The sequence below is a fragment of the Bactrocera neohumeralis genome, chromosome 2, assembly GCF_024586455.1.
Source record: "Bactrocera neohumeralis isolate Rockhampton chromosome 2, APGP_CSIRO_Bneo_wtdbg2-racon-allhic-juicebox.fasta_v2, whole genome shotgun sequence".
Taxonomy (NCBI): domain Eukaryota; kingdom Metazoa; phylum Arthropoda; class Insecta; order Diptera; family Tephritidae; genus Bactrocera; species Bactrocera neohumeralis.
In genome coordinates this window covers 47077538-47091717 of record NC_065919.1, presented here as the reverse complement: position 1 = coordinate 47091717, position 14180 = coordinate 47077538, and the positions used below count along the sequence as shown (strand labels likewise).

The window sequence follows — 14180 nt, the reverse complement described above, 5'->3', positions numbered from 1 at the left end:
AGTATTAACCAAGCGTAAATTCATTTCATAAAAGCATATCCACATTTTATAAATTCCCAATTTTTTGCCTGTATTTATTTCGTATACAAATTTGCACAAAAATGTCTCTTGTTTTTCAGTTTTGCTAATGCTCATAATGACTTATGTATTTGATTTCATTCGATTATATTTGAATATGTTGATTGCTAACATATTTTTCTAACAGTCTATTAAGTGAGTTAAAAAATTTAAATAATTGCCTACAATTATGGTTGAAAGTATACATACGATTCGTATTTTGGTTGAATATTTCTGTTTTGTATAACTTTTAAGCGGAACCTATGTGGTAGCCTTGTATGCGCAATGAAAAGTCAAACAGCTTACCATAGTTATATAGTACATATCTACAATGTTTCTGAGTGAACAATATCTTCCGACATTGGTGGATCCCGACGCTTCTCTGCTTTAGACTAGTTGTTAGTACGGTCTTAGAAGATGAACGAAGAAAAGCTGGACATCTACAACAGCGAACCTCATTTCCAACTGTATATGAAGTGTAGAAGTGTAAAATGTAATCGAGGACTGGACAAAATGGAATTCGCTGACCTTGCATTATTACTGCAAAACGTCACTGATCATTAAACTGCTATCAACTAACATTCTTTTGATTCTAAGTAGGTGCTAGTATGGTCTTGATGCTGAACTGGACTCCACTCATATAGACTGGTGGTATTCTCAATGACGAGAAAAAACATATACATTTTTTTATTTAGTCCGTTAACTAAGTAATTAATCAATGCATTTTTTCTAATTAATACACCTCAATCTTAGGGTTGCCGATGGAAAAATTTTCGGACAAAGTCGTCAATGTAAGAGCCAGTGGATTCCATTAGGGAAATAACTTCAGGTACATAAGGTTTGTTACTGATGTGGGAACAAGGCCAAGCTTTCACAATTTTATCCAGTTTAGACACAAAGTTATAAGAAAACACGCCTTCTCACTTTCAATACGATAACTCACATATTTGCCGATTTTATGCGGTATAAAGTCAATCGGAAGTTCGAAAACCTTAATACATATTAGGTATATGAGAGCTAGCGAAGCATTGAGCCGGTTCAACCAATTTTTGACATACAGGCATACTATTATTTTAACGGCAAAAAGTCAGCCGTACGCACTATTGCGTCTGAGCTCTTGAGAAGTTATAGTCCTATTTCGACCATTTTTGGCGTTAAGATGAAATATCTTGAGGGCACTATCTGTGCAAAATTTGTTTTTATTTTAACATAGGTCTTCTTTTGTGAACGATTTGTCACTTTTTCATTCGATGAAAATTTTTAAAACCTGAGAACAGAAAATAGTTGCCGGGGGCCAGATCTGAAGAATACTTTGGATGCAGAAGCAACTCGAAGCGCAATTCATGGACTTTTGCCATCGTTATCACTGACTTTTGACACCGTCTCGGTGACACAACACTTACTTTTTTTTTAAATGCGGGCGTTTTTCGGCAGTTTCGTCCTTGAAACGGTCTAATATTGCTATGTAATAGTCGCTGTTGATGGTCCTTACTTTTTTAAGGTCAATAAAAATGATAACATGCGCTTCCCATAACCTTGACAGTTGACTGTTGCGTTTTTCTACGCGGGTTTACAGTGTGCATTTCATTATTATTAAGTCCATTTTATTAAGCTTGAACAGCTCCAAACACTGATCCGAATCATCAACTCGTAATCGTGTTTGTACAGAGCTTTCTCATACCCAAATATTCCTGAATGATATGATTTACATTTTCAGTTGATATCTTTAGTGTGTCTGCTATCTTGAAACATATCATTTTATGGTCATCCAAAATTATTTTGTGCACCCTGCTGATGTTTTCGTCGGTAAGAACCGGGTTTCGGGCGTTCACTGCGTTCACTGTCTTCGGTGTTCATTTCATCACGTCTACGAGGGCTGCTATATATATTCTGGCCTAGGGCAACACTAAGTGTTGCCAGGTGCAATCTGACATTACCATTGGAAAGTTTGACATTTTTTAGCATAACATCACTCAGAACGTTTTGTCATTTAATCGTGAATTGCTTTATTTACAGGGAATTAAAAAATTCATCTCGGCCAAAAAATGGAATTAACTCGTGAACATTTTCGTGCGATCATTTTTCACAACTTTCGACGTGGATTATCACTACAAGAGTGCATCGATGAACTAAAATCTTTGTATGGCTATAAAGCACCATCCTATAGCACTGTGAAAAACTGGTACAACGAATTCAATCGTGCTCAAAGACGAATTCCGTGAAGTCGTACAAAAACAGCCGTTGTGCCAGAAAACATCGATGTCGTATGTGAACTGATAATGCAAGACCGTCATGTAACATACCTTCAGATAGCGGCATGCCTAGACATTTCTCCCACCAGCATACATTCGATATTGCATGAACACCTGGCCGTAAAAAAGGTTTGTTCTCGTTGGATCCCGCACAATTTGACAATCGCTCAAAAAAAGGCTCGTGTGGATTGGTGTAAAGAAATGCTGAAAAAATACGATCGCGGTGCTTCAAAAAACGTTTATAAGATCGTCACAGGTGACGAATCATGGATCTATGCGTATGAGCCCGAAACAAAAAAGCAATCGACAAAAAAAAAAAAAAATAAAATAAAAAAAAAAAAAAAAAAAAAATAAAGAAATAAAAAAACATTTTCGTTGATAAATATGCCTATTTACATTATTAGGCCAGAAATATATATAGCAACCTACGTGAACTTAGCATACTATTCATTGACGGTTGAGTTTCCTGAGGCAGTGTTCGGAAACTCGTCCTCAACCCAAGTTTTTGCTCCAACTGTATTTTGTTTCTTCAAAACACTTTACTTTCTTCACTGTTAGAACTGTAATAAAGCGAGATAAAATAATAGTTCGAGCGGTAGAACTAGATATTTCAAGAGTTACCTTATTGAAATAATTTGATCAACTAGAAACCTAATTGTACCATATAAGACTCTCATTAACAATGCAAATCAGCTGCCTCCAGCTTGTCTTATTCTCGAAAGTTAAATTTCAAAGATTGTATATAGGCGAACTCGTTCGGAAAATGTTCTAAAAGTCGTTACAAAATGTCACTTACTCGTATATAGAGAAGCAAGAGCTATGGTAGCTTCATATTACACATAAAATTACACAAATTTTACGGACTGACACCTTCCTGATTTAATACTCAAATTTTGATCTAGCTTTGGGTTCGGTCTTTAGATTGGTTCGCAAGCCGAACTAATGGGCGACTGTCTGTGACTAGTGACTGAATTTCAAATACACTCGATAGCCTCGTCTCTCCATTCTTCCAATACGTCATTAAAACCTGTAATCCAAAATAGGAAGAAAAGTAAATCTATGCAACAACAATTAATTGAAAATTTTGGGTCACCCTGCGTCTTCCTTAGGCCAATCGAATTCGAGCCTATTGAATAATTATTGCAAATATGCTCTGTGCTTTAATTAGATTATGCCCAATATGCATTAATTAATTATGTTTAGTTATTCGGCTGTGGCTCTGGTGGCACACATGTTCTGCAAATTTCTACAATTGCCAGAGGACCGAATCTTTGCTGTTGTTGTTGTTGTTGCTGTGTTTATATTAGATGTGCGCTCATTTGAATCAATTTTGCTGTAAATTTTTTTACTGTTTATAAAACAATATTTAATAGCATTAATTAATGTGAGGCCGCAGGCAGTTTGTTGTTGCTTTGGTTTTCTGTTTGCCGCTTTGGTTTGTGTTTTCGCAATTTTTTATTTCGCTTTTGCCGATATTTTGGGATATCAACACTAGTTTATTTAATTAATTTATTTTTTCATTTTGCTTCAAATTTATTTCAAAGGTTTAATTGCTTGCATTGGTGCCAATTTATTTGACTTTGCGTTTCCGCTCTCTGTGGCGGTTCACCGAATACATACGCGAACTACAAATACATATAATTTATGTGCGAATCAGTATACTGTATGCATACATAGATACATATATTCGACATACAATGTTGCTATAAACGCAATAAGCAATTTATAAATGAATTTTTCAAATTATGTGCTAAAAGTATATACATATGTAGTATATGTTCATATATATCTACAGACATGTTTACATACAGTGCTGGTAGTAAAAATAGCATTACGAGGATTATTTGACGTATACGAAAACTTTAAATTTTTTCACCCTTCTTCTGTTCAGTAATTTGAACATAATACTCTTATTTGTAGGCAATTCCGTTCTAACAAGTTTAGGCGTCATATGCGAACTCACGTCCAAAAATAGTCGTAATTGGACCAAAAATTTTCTAGTTCCCAGATACTGCATATGTGGCCCCCAATGCCTGTGGTTGAGTTTTAACCGAAAATATCGGTGAACCAGTGAGTTACCTTAAGGAAAGTCAGAGAGCGTCGATTTCTGGAAATAATATGTCACAGCGGCGCAAGCAGAAACAAATTTCAGGGGGCTTTTGTTAAAATTTTGCATCATGTTAAAAAAGGGGTGAGAAAGATAAAAATAGTTAGTGAGTAAGATAATATTGCCTCAAAAAATGAAGGGAAAGACACACCCTTCTTCGTAGAGATGGCGTTACGAAGAAATTTAGAGTTTAGAGCTACACTGACAGCTCGAAAACACCGGAAGACATTGGAGCAGGCATTGCGGAACCGCATACCAAACTATCCATACCAATGGAACGTTTTCCGAGCAGAATTCTTTGCTATAAGTCAGTGTAATGAACTGGCTGCGATAGCGTCCAAGATGATGGGGTCAGAACCGTGCATTGCGATTAGACCCCACACCATAAAGGAGGAGAGAGTGGGAGGAGAGAACTTGGCCCCACGCCGAGCTACTACTGAGAGGGATCAACCTCCCCCTGAGATAAATTCCATCTCCTTGTCGCGTTCTATACAGGGCACTACAGGCTCAGGAAGTACTTGTCTAACATGGGCATAATCTCTTGCGCAAACTGCCGGTTTTGCGACATGAAATGGGAAACTCCAGAACACGTGATTCTATATAGGATTATAACACCCCAGCAAGCTTCTGGAATTGTTATCCTGTCTGGATATTGAGAAGAGCAGTCCGTTCAATTTGTCTGCGCATTCCGCAAATAAGTTCGAAAACGATCTTTCACTGGGAGAAGTTTGCACCGGTAGAGTCGCAGCGATCTGCAGATATCGATGCACAGTTGGGTAGACCTTTTTGCCACAAATATTTGGAGTTTCAATGAATGTTTTTGGCTCGTCCCTACCTAGTATTGTCGTCAGAATGTGAAGTTCAAAATTTTTTTATTCTGCAATAATATTTATTAATTTATCTATCAAATAAACTATGCAAAAATCGTCGAAAACGATTCATCGCTAAATAATAAGGGTTAACTTGAAGTGATTGAAATTGATTTGAAGAATAAATAATGAATTAACATTTTATAAACGAATTCGCCTTATATTTGGATCACAGAAGTATGTCTTCTATTAATTTTATTAAATAGTGCTATTATTTTTTTCAGCACTGTCTATATACCTACCTACAAAATTACAGAAAAATGTGTGTGGGCTGCAAGTGGTGGCGTTTGCGGTGCATGAGATGGCGGCTATGTTTTTAAATGTAATAATTTCCGCCTGGTTAAGTCCATTTTTGTATGCGAAACAAATTTTATAAAGAAAAAATAAAAATAGAAAAAGCTTGCGCTGTCGGCTTGCAGTTATTTAATCTTGCGAAAATAGTGTTAAATAATTAATATTTATTAAAAGCGCTGAGATTTCAATATTTTTGCACTGACAAGTGTCACTTTGTGTTCGCACAACAACAACTACCGCAATCACACAGATAAACTGGCATACAAACAGGCATTTCTTTATGAATTGAGGCAGTTGATTTGATAAGGGAATTTTTATTGACTCTGACACTAGTTTCATTTATTTTTTTTTACGCTTTGTTGTTGGCTTTTAGCATTTCTATTTTTACACATACATTTTGTTTTAGAACTCTTTAATGATAGCTGGTGTTCTTTGCGTCATGCGCTTTGTTTTGTTTATTCTTTTATAGCTTCGGTTTGAAATTTTTCTTTCATTTATGCTCCGCCGGCATTATTAGCTACTGGCAGAGCAGCAGTGACAGCGTAATTGCTGAGCGAGCACAGCGTTGCTTCAGTGACGAGGTGGCCGAGAGGTTAAGGCGTTGGACTGCTAATCCAATGTGCTCTGCACGCGTGGGTTCGAATCCCATCCTCGTCGCAAAGTTCTATTTTATAATTTTTTGTTTAAAAATATTTTGTGTTTTCTTACTGAAATAGTTTGAGTGTAGCACCAAATTCTTTTTACAAAATGCAAAACAATTTAGTATTTGTTTTTCAGCAAGCTTAAAGTTGCTTAGCTGCTTTGTGGAATAGAATTTTTTATTGCGGGGTAAAGATCTCGTTTGGTTAAATACGTTCAGTCAACAATTCGATTTTGTCGAATGTTTTTCCATTCAGAAATTTATTTTAAAATAAAATATAATAAAAGCTTGAAGCCACGATTTCCCGATTTGACCGAAGTCGTTCCAAATTAGAAACTCATATCAGGGTTTCATAGCAATTTGAAATCAATGTTGAATGAATGTATCGAAGTTTTTTGCAACTAAAATTTATTTCAAGATTTGACAGAAATCTTGACAGAAGCCAATAGTACACATTAGGGTTTGGCAAACATTTCTAAGCATTATAGAATGCTAGAATTTTTCGAAATAGTTCCTATAAAGAAATTCATTTGAGGACTTGATGAAAATTTGAAATTAATATTGGTCAAATATGTCGAATCTTTTTATCCACAAAGGTTTGATAAAATTTAGAAACATTTTCCGGATCGATTTGTCGAAGCTTGTTCTATTCAGAAATTATTTTCTTGGTATGATAGAAAATATAACTCAATATTAGATGCATTTTTTAAACGATTTTCTATCTTTAACTTAATTTAAACGATTTTAGAAATTTAAAATCAATATTATGCCATATTGTCAAACTTGCTCTATCCAAAAATTTATTAAAAAAAAAAAAATCTAAATTATAAAGCATTATTGAGGGACCCTGTCGAAATTTTTTCTTTACAGAAATTTATTTCAAAATTTGACGGAAGTTTGAAACAAATTGGTAAAAAATTTTTCGGTCTAAAAATTCATTCTAAGTTATGACCGAAGTTTGAAGCCAATATTACACGATTTGCTCGAAGTTTTTTCCTGCCAGAAATTTAGTTTAGGGTTTGACATAACTGAGAAACCGTTATTGGAGGAATATGACGAAGTTATTTCTAACCCGAAACTAATTTCAAACTTTGAAAGGAATTTTAATTCAAAATATTCCCAAATAATATCGTTTTCCTATATTGCTTTGACTATAACAGTAGTTTCTGTAGCTGTGAGGATGCTAGGGTTGCCATATATATATATACAATATTTTATAAAATTTAAACTATGTGGCATTTCTTTGGCTAAAATTTTATTTTCGTTAAGCACATTAGTCAAAAATATGTAAAAGTTAAGGAGCTATGTGCAGTTAGAATACTGAGAAAAGCGATATTTCCAGAATTTTTTTCAGAGAAAACTTTTAAATTTATTGATAAAAAATTGGTACAAATATTATGGTATCTTTTAGCTGTATTTTAAGACCTAGTATTAGTAAAAATATTTATTTGGAAAGGAACTGATATTCGGGAGATTCTCTCAAAAAAGACGTTTTGCGTTGACCACTATATCTCTTTACTGGATCCTCTGAGATTAAAGAATCCAACAGATTTAGTTAAAGTAAAGTTAAATCTGGTAAAGCAAATCGAAGGAATAAGCAAAATAAAATGTTTTGACGAAATGACGGTTTCTAAAAAAATAGATTTTTGGTCAATTTATGGAGTAATTTTTTAATGCGTTAAGTACCACTTCATCCTAAGTGTAGGCTATGTTGTTATATAGAAATACAAAATACGTTGCCTATATTCAGACGATAAGCCTTAATTTAGTCGATATTGAACCCAGAATAATAAAAATTGTTAAAACTACCCAATTTTTTCGGATTCTCACCTTCATTATTTAGTCCTCCGATTGAAATCTATGACTGCTGTTCAAATATTAAAGTCGGTCTGAAAGTCGAGATACAAAAGCGCTCTTTAAGGGAAAACGGCTGTCGAAAGACTAGTGACTAGACTACAGATACACTCAATAGTTTGGTATCTCCGTTCTTCCTGAACGTTATTAAAAACTTCAATTCCAAATAGGGTGGAATTAAATTTAAGCAAATTTAGCAATAAATTTTTAATTATAGGTCAACTTGCGTCTTATTTAAGTCAATAACTAAACACGTTGCCTACTTTAGGGCGATTAGTCTTATGCTAAGAATATTGAATAAATAGTAGTAAAAATTTGCTAAAATGAAAACATGAAATTTGTTTTAAAGAACAAAAGTACTAATTTTAAAGAATTAAATAGAATTAAAACAACAGAACTTAAAAAAATATATGACAACTCTTTAAAAATCTACTTTTTAAAATTGTTTTAATTTTTTTTTGTCGTTTTATCAATAATCACCTTTGTTTACCTCAATATTTATAAGATACGAAGTACGCTGTTCAGGTTTGACTATATTTCAATAAAAATTTGAGATTCCCTTTTATCATTATTCATCATATTTTTATGCGTTAGTTCATCAAAATATTCCAAAAAAATTTTTTTTTTTACTTCATTCACTTATTCCTACAGAAGTGAAATTTTATTCTAATATGTTGGAAATTTTATTACCCACTATGGTTTTTATGTTCTCGTTTTTACTATTTTTTATTTTTATTAATTTTTTTTCGTTATAACTCTTCATGAGGATTTTTATCAGAGGTGCCTTTGCTGATTTGGTGATTTTAGAATTTCATTGCCAACGCCCGCCATTGTTTGTCTTTGCCAGCGACATTATTTTATTGCCAATTGTTTAATCTCTTTTGCAAGATTTTTGTTTTTGGGTTTGTTTTTGTTGATGTGTATGTAGTTCTTTTCTTTTACACTTTCATGCCGCTGCACATTTTCATTCATTTCATCTATTATTCATGCAATGTTTGCTCGCCTCCGTTACTCATTGTTATGCAGCAGCACACTCAGCAATGCAAATAAAAGAATTCTCTGATTTCTTTTGTATATTTTTCGCTCTTTGTCAGTTTTACTTATTTATTTATTCCTTTTTTGTATAGTTGATTGCTAATATTGCTGTTGTTGTTGCTGTTTTTGCTAACGCCCAGCAGCTAGTTTAATTGACAGAACAGCTGGTACGAGCCAAGCGGCGGATAACACGCAGCTCGAATCAATCAAATGTAGCATTACGGCTTAAGCTCCGGGGAAAAGCCCGGTAAATGCGTAAATTGATTGGAAAAATTTTAATAGACACTTGTGTCGCATTAACTATTTACGACTGTACCTGATATTTATAATTCAGCTGCTGTTGTTTATCAACTATTTACATGATCGGCTTAAATGTCTAAAAATTTTGCGCAATATTCATTAATAAAAGTGTATGAGAGTGGCAAAAGAACGCACAACTCGCTTAAAGTCTTCTATAAGGTGTGTAACACCACTGTGGAAAGCTGTCAGCACAGCTGTCAAGCATAAGTAGGCTGGATTTCGGTTTTTAGTGCACGTTTAACAGATTACGGCTGCGTTCTTTATTTCACCCGGTTGCTATATCCGTATATTGGAAGTCTTATATGATTTAGCAATATCGTTGAAGTCAATGTAAGTAGACTTTCTAACATAGATCTTAAATTGAAAGCGTACAAAACACAGTTTTTGTAAGAACTAAAGCCACTCGACGTTCCCAGGCAACATCTCGTCGCTCTACAGGTTCTTTAAAAGTTCTAAGAAGAGCACACGTTTTCGAGCCAAATTTTGTTCAGCGATGAGGCCCATTTCTAGCTCAATGGGTATGTAAACAAGCAAAATTGCCACATTTGGGACGAATAGCAACTTGAAGAGATTCAAGAGTTGCCATTTTATGCGCAAAATACAACAGCTTGGTATGGTTTGTGCGCCAGTGGAATCATTGGTCTATATTTCTTCAAAAATGATGCCGGTGAGAACGTAATCGTCAATGGCGATCGTTATCGCGCCATGATAACCGACTAGTTGATGCCTGAAATTGATGTTCGTGACCACGGGGACATTTGGTTACAATAAGACGGCGCCACTTCTCACATATCGAATCAACCAATGAATTTTTTGAGAGAACACTTCGGTGAGCAGGTAATTTCACCGTCCGTATAAAGCCGGTCGATTGACCACCAAGATCGTGTGAAATCACACCGTTAGAGTTTTGTCTGTGGGGATATGTAAAGTCTAAAGTCTATGCGAACAATTCCGCTTCGATTCAGGCCTCGATGCAAAACATCACGCATTTCATTCGCCAGTTACCAGTCGAAATGGTCGAACGAGTCATCGAAGATTGGACTCAAGGGATGGACCAGCCGACACGTAGCCGCGGCTACGATTAGAAAAGGATAATCTTTAAAAAATAAATAAAAAAAATGCTCTTTCGAGTGATAATCAACATATCCTATTAAATTTGAGGATTTTGTGTTTTTTCTTTAAAAAAAAAAAGTAGAGAACCTAGAAATGGATCACCCTTTACAAGTATGCTTGTTTCAATCACAGAAACACATTTTACATTTTTAATCGACATATTCATACGTTTTTCGTGGAAGAAAAAATGTAAATAATAATTTCATTCACCTTCGCCTAATTGGCTCGTTAAATAAAATAAGCACCGATGACCCTCTCAAGTGCACTCCAGCAGCAACTGCTAAACCGGCTGAGACGACAGTGTGCACACACACATACATAATTTTCATGCTAATTTCATTCATTCAATTACTCTCTCGTTCAGCCAATCGAATTTGCAAATTATTTCGAAAAGCTTTTTTGCTACATGCTCGAGTAGTGTCTTCTTCAAACAATTTTGCTTTAAAATAATTTATTTGTTTTTACCTCCAGTGTATTTGTTGTCATGTGCTTGTGAACGTATATATGGGTGTACATGTTTGTTTTTGAGAAATGAAGTAGCAGCTGTGAGGGTTTCGAGAATTTTGTAAAATAATATAAACTTCTTTGTCTTATTGGAACACAGTGTACGAAATTGAAACTTTTTTGAACATGCCTATAATCTATCTATCAAATGAGTGCGGGTATACTAAATTAAGTGTTTAAAGTAATTTTTCTAGGCTAAACCCAAGTTTAAGACGGGTGTCTTTGCTCAGAACCTTTTGTTTTTCTTTTCGTCACAGTTCTTGTATCAAGAATTATTGCCAACTGGCATTTCTTCATAACAGCTTTCATATTAAAAAGACCGAGAGTTCCCCAAAATGTCTAAAATTCTTTATTTATGTAAAGCAATCGACTAATTGCTATTTTTAATGAAAATGCTTTCCTTTAAAGTTCAATGCAAATGAAAAAATACACCATCCATAATTTTGTTAGAGTTCTAAGAAAACCGTTTTGAGTCTCCTTCCATCAACCGATAAAAATTTACATCAGTTATAAATTAAATTTGGAATTGTGAAAAGTGCCAGGAAAAACTGGAAACAGCTTGCTATGCGGCGGGATACTAATTAAAAATGGAGTGATGGGGTTTTCAAAGGTATTATATATTAAACAAGTTTAGTAATTTTATTCTTGAGATTTTGGATTTCTTGGCTTTTCAAAAAAAAAAATATATATATAATATAGAGGATACTTGGTAAAAGACTGGAAGTAGTGAGCTGCTTGAGCCATGTGTAAAAGGATCGTTTCTGGCCACTCCCAAGTGAATGGCGATCAGAGAACTTTCCTCACTTGCGTGAACTTCTACACATGACTCCATCCTCCCATATCTGTATTTGCGTTTGTATTATATAACACCTTTTTCAAAGTTTAAATTACTGGAACGAAGTTATACGTAAATGTCTCACGATGTTCGTATACATAACCGAAACTGGCCTGGATGTATATCCGGTTTATTTAAGCAATATTAACTTGGAGCAGCAGAACTTGTTGTGAACAATAGTTGAATAATTATAATGCCAAAAGGAATATTAGAAATAAACTTTGTTCTTGTTAATCTCTCTGGCTTAAAAATACTGAGAAAGAAAGCAATATACTTATACTATGTCTAATATTAAAGAGGCCAGATAGCACGATAGAATAATATTCAGATGGTGCTCGCAATTAATGTTGTTGACGTCGCATACCGATATCCCCAAAAGTTTTAAACTTCAAGTTATATGAATCTAGGGAAAACGGATGTTTTCTACCTAACCATGAATGTTGAATGTTAATCATTGTTTTCAAGTTTGAGTAGGTGCCTTAATCGAAGCCTTATGAGGAAAAGAGATCGCAACACTAAAATTTTTTAGCTTGGTAGTATTTTGAAGGTAATTTCATAATGTTACTCATAAAACCCTCATCCCTATTGGCAAAAATCGGTGAGAGTCGATTAACTTAAGTCGAATTTGTCATCAGAAAAATCGTTCGCCATAGCTATGGGTAAACATTACCTGGTTACAGATCCTAAGAAATGGTCCTATGCTATTAGAGCTTCTTGCTACTATCGATGTGTGTGGCCAGGCATTGTCCCAATGGATCATGATTCCTCTCCTATTGCCCAAAGCTAGGTTTTTCTGGGCGATTGCTTCCTTCAGATGGTCCAATTGTTTGACAGTATCTTCTTCTTTATTGGCGTAAAAAAGGCTTACGTGGTTATAGGCGAGTTTACTTCAGCGCGCCAGTCCTTCTTCCCTTTGTCATTGTCCATAGATTGAAGTAGTCACACGATAGGGAGTATCTTCGTCTGAAAACTCGCTTGGTATCGTACGATCCTGACGGAGCTTTTAGTGTTGCTCAACGGCAACAACATAGTCGTATTAGTTTGTCGGGGATACCAAGTTCAGACATAGCGGCAAAGAGGCAGTTCTTTTTCGTGTAGGTCCATTTAATTAAGAATGTGGTCGTGGGTAGTACTGATCGTTAACCCTGGATAGTAACCGCTTGCGCCAGGACAACGGTGATTCGACCAAATTAGTTTTCCCTTGACATCATCATTCCGCTTCATAAATGGATTGTTTTTGGGTTTTCCTGCATTCATTTTCATCCAAAGCGTTCTGAAAAGATATTCAACTACGGCGTTGCAAACAGAATAGACCAAGAAACTTGAGTAACTATAAACGGCTAAACTGCTCATAATTCCTATCTCTATTCCGGGACCATTTTATGTGCCGAGTCAAAATTCTATGATATATTCCTGACTCTAACAATTCCTGTTGCCTTCCTGTACAGCATGAAACTCTAGTAAAGCCGTTAGAAAATATTTATTAAGTATCACAGCGTTGTATTTCTACACTAATTTCCTTTCTACTTTCACAACAAATACAACTTCAAATTAACAGCTAAGAACATTTCTTAGTTCTACAAATAATTTTACTGATCGACATGGTACAGATGTATAGATACAGATGTCTCTAAGATACATAGAGCCGGAGCAACAATACAATTCCAAATTCTCTGCATGATGCATCGGCAACACTCGGCCGCAACTCGTGTGTGGCGCGTGCCTCTCTTGCTTGCGGGCATTATGCTCACTACAAGAACAAACGCACTCACCTACATATTTAATACATAATCGCACAGATCGTCACTCTCTCGTGCTTAGCCGTGCGCTGCACATACATAGGTATCTATAGCCGATGAGGTTCGTGGCTGAAAATAAAGCATTCATACAACCGATTTATTTTTAGGACATACGCTTCATGGCAGCCAAAACCGTTGAAAACTCTGTCTGTTCGAGTCCAAATTGAGCGTGTGTATTTAGACGGCGCGAGCACATCGTGGCTGAAAGGTACTCGCGGCAAGTCGGATAAGTGTGAAAAATCGGTGAAAATACTATATAGAAATATTTATATATATTTGCTTAATACAATCCGTGCAGGCAGCAGCCCTAGCAGTAAAGTGTAAAGTGCTATTAAGTATTTAATTACCTGTGGGCTCGAGTGTAAATAATTTGCTGTAATAATTAAATAAATTCGCAATCATATATGGATGTAGTACATACTTATATTTACTATATAACGAAATTTCGGTGAGCTACGAAAGTGATCGGCAAAATCGTCTTAATACCCAAGTGTGTATCTATAATAAAATTCGTGGCGTGT

The 14180-nt window shown here is 35.1% G+C and overlaps 1 protein-coding gene and 1 non-coding gene across 15 annotated transcripts in view; both read left to right on the top strand.

Annotated features, from left to right (window-relative positions):
* The window catches only part of LOC126751314 (serine-rich adhesin for platelets), a 140858-nt gene that overhangs the window by 54804 nt on the left and 71874 nt on the right, over positions 1–14180 (top strand). The window lies entirely within an intron of this gene.
* Positions 6155–6236, top strand: Trnas-gcu (transfer RNA serine (anticodon GCU)). The gene has a single exon. It is a non-coding gene; the product is annotated as a tRNA-Ser (tRNA).